At 32.3% G+C, this 3,591-nt stretch overlaps 1 long non-coding RNA gene across 1 annotated transcript; it reads right to left on the bottom strand.

Moving 5' to 3' along the window:
- Positions 1 to 1,989: 1,989 nt before the first annotated feature.
- LOC149145709 (uncharacterized) lies at positions 1,990 to 3,272 on the bottom strand. The gene is made up of 2 exons (XR_016264966.1): positions 2,269 to 3,272; positions 1,990 to 2,238 (listed from the first exon to the last, which is right to left on the bottom strand). It is a non-coding gene; the product is annotated as an uncharacterized LOC149145709 (long non-coding RNA).
- Between the last annotated feature and the right edge of the window lie 319 nt (positions 3,273 to 3,591).

The following is a 3,591-nucleotide window of genomic DNA, read 5'->3' as shown; positions in this document are numbered from 1 at the left end:
GCGTGGCATGGTCAAAATTAGCACTTACTTGAAAGATCACATCCAATGTTCTTTCCAACCACCTGCAAGACTACTCCAAACAATCCTACTTCTATTCTCTTATTACTAAAGCATGGCTACAAGTGTTTTACTTGTCTTATGTGTATTTTAGTGCCTTTGGCAAACAATCCTACTTCTATTATTTCTTATTATTAAAACATGGTTACAAGTGTTTTACTTGTTTTACGTGTATTTTAGTGCCTTTGGACTCCTAAATTGTAACCTATATCTCTAACTACTTTTGATTCTTCATCATAGGTTGCTAGCAATTTCTTTAGCGAACAGATCTAGTCAAAATGAATTTACTTGTTAGTCAAAATGAATTTACTTGTATTTCACTAATGAATATACTTTTTTATGAATAAATAAAACTTTGGTTTAAAAAAATTATATATATAATCAGTATAAAAAAAAAAACATGACAATAATAAACATATTGAGTGTTCAAAAAACATGACAAACAATCAAAACTTAATCTAAGAACATAAAAATTTTGTTAATACAAAAATTGTAAATTACATATATATGAATGACTAAAACTCCAAAATTTAATGATAAAAATATAATTTTATTTTAAAATATACTTTAATTAACATTAATATTATAAAATTTAAATAATTTAAACAAGACTCTTTAAATTTACACCTTTATTAGCAATATTATCAAAATTAACAAAATTATTAATTTAACGTAAAAATAAAACTAATATCCTATTCAAAAGTAAGCTAAAATTTCTCATGTTTTTCCCAACAAAAAAACGCCCAACATTATATAATATAAATAATATAAAACAACGCCAACATTATATAATATAAATAATATAAAACTATTTCTTTAAAAAATTAAAAATTGCCAACTATATGGAATATCATTAAAAATTTGAAGTAAATTTTTAGAAATATTAAAAATTAAAATTCACCAAACATTCTATAATTTAATATTAAAATTCACCAATATTTATTAACTTTTAAGATAATTGAAGTTTTTTCTATAAAATTCTCCGAAATATGCTCCTTCCATTTTAGGAAATCTATTTTTTCCATCCAAGGAAACCTTGTCATTAGAACCAGTTTACGAAATGTTTCGGAGCGATTGGGTGTTCATGGTTGTTCTCACCTTCCCCAAGTAAAAATGGAGCAGTGAAAAAAAAAAATAGCTAACAACCCCCATGGACAAGATCTTTGGGTGTATAAGTTTTCGTTAAGCATCTAAATACAATCAAACAGATTTCCAGCTATGAACTGATACCTGAGAGCGTTAAAACTCATTGGCCTGAATTGTAAATTGTATTAAGATGAAACAAAATAGGATTAAAATGAGGCAACTTAAAGACACCAGTTTAGTAGGGAATCATTTCAAACGAATCAAAGAAATGCCGAGACTTAATAGAGGGTTAACATACAAGTCGAAAGGGAAAACAAAACAGCTTTCAGAATGAAATCACTACCAAGTTTAATATATATTAAATGTCCGTAAAAACAAAACACTTTCGCATGGAATTAAACTAACAGCTCCGCAGTAACCTTATTCAAAATCAACACATCATAATAAATCAAGGTAAAATCGATGCACTCATTTTATTTGAGATCCTCTTATAACTGGGCAGTCACTAAATTTAGTGATAACCTAGATCTATAATAGTACAGACCTCCATTTATCAATAACAACAAATTAATACATTAGTAGTCAACAAAATTGACATAGTATCTGCTTCCATACAGTAAAAGCCTGGATCAATATTTCACAGATCAACGTTAATAACAAAACAATGCCTAAACTTAAGAGATCAACATTAATAACAAATCAACACCTAAATATATACAAATTTGGGATGATACATAGATTTATTAAAAGCTAATAACAAAACAAATACATTAGTAGTCAGATTTGCAACAAAATATGGATCCATAATGGCAAAGACATCAGTAGTCAGTTTTGCAACAATATATGTATCCATAATGGCAAAGGCATCAATTTATTGATACTTATAGATCAAAGTTCATATAAATCATCTGATCGAAAAGTTGAAAACAGTGGTTCTAATTAAATTAAATAAAAACAGAAAATTCAATTAGAAACCATATCTAGATACCCCTGATAATACTTGCTAAACCTAGAATATCCCTGATAATACTTGCTAAATCTGGAATAGGCTAGATCTGGAATAGGCTAGATCTATGATGATAATACTTGCTAAACCTAGAATATCCCTGATAATACTTGCTAAACCTAGAATATCCCTGATAATACTTGCTAAATCTGGAATAGGCTAGATCTATGATAGCTAAACCTAGAATATCCCTGATAATACTTGCTAAATCTGGAATAGGCTAGATCTATGATAATAGATATATCCGTATGCCAATTCTCACTATCTCAATCACTGTATACTTGTACAGATCCCCATCCATCACTACCTAATAAATCAAAGCTAGGAAAGATCTATGCATGTGTAAGTATCTATTGAACAGAAAAATACCAGATGTACAGAAGCTATTGTAGAAGCCGCGCCTATGTGAGTCAAGATTTCCCAAATCCATGTAATCTAAGGCGAGGGCATTCTGATTACTCAAAGACGAGGGTATTCTTGTTGTCTCGGCCACTGTGGTTCTGAACATCCTAAAAACGATCATAAACCACAGGGGCCCCGACGACAATAACACTATCGCTTCATCTTCCTCTTCCTCCTCCACATCAACTGGCAGAAGGGCTAAAAATCTGATCAAAGTTACAGGAGGAGAAGCTCATCGACGCCATTCGATTAAAAAAAGATCGAAAGGAGAAAGATTTGCCGTTTCCTCCAGAACCCTACGATCCCTATAAATGAAGGCGAAGGTGCTCTTCTCATCTGGACAACCATGGTTTACCATAAATAAACGAAGAAAAATAAACCATCGTGGCCCAGATGTGAAGATCACCTCCCAAACCTCTTCTCCCATGAACATCGCCGCTTCTTCATTTCTTACAGTCCGACGAGGGCATGTGTGTATGACTTAGATATCTCGTATATATAAATTGTTACGGACCGCCCTGATTAGGGTTTGATGCTTTGGAAGTGAAACCCTAGCCAAGGTTAGGGTTGGATAGTTAGAACACATCCATTCTTCCCGTTCCCGTACAACCAGTACATCTGTCTAGCATAAATTGTGAAGGACCGCCCTGATTAGGGTTTGCACTTTGAAAGTGAAACCCTAACCAGGGTTAGGGTTGTACAGTTAGAACAGAGATGTCTCCCATCGACGTCAGTGGCTGATTATAAAACAAATGGCCACTGATTTTGCAAAATAAATATCTCGAAATGTGGCCAATTGTCTCTAGGGTGAACGTCGAAGATGGTATTGTCGTGCAAAATATCTTGAAATGTGCCAAACTATATCTTCAAATGCGTCAGCAGGGTGGATGTTGAAGGTGGTATTGTTGTGCAAGTGTTGTGTCATATTGCAGGTACAGGCGGTGCGGTGGTAGAGGTCACAAGGGGTTTTTTATTTTTTTTTTTAAGGATTATATTTTATTATATTATATTGTGAATTCATAAAATATTGGTGCTTTCTA

Source organism: Pinus tabuliformis, chromosome X (assembly GCF_031772625.1).
Source record: "Pinus tabuliformis cultivar Carrire ecotype Pingquan chromosome X, CPIR1, whole genome shotgun sequence".
NCBI lineage: Eukaryota > Viridiplantae > Streptophyta > Pinopsida > Pinales > Pinaceae > Pinus > Pinus tabuliformis.
This window is presented reverse-complemented; position numbering and strand designations above follow the sequence as displayed.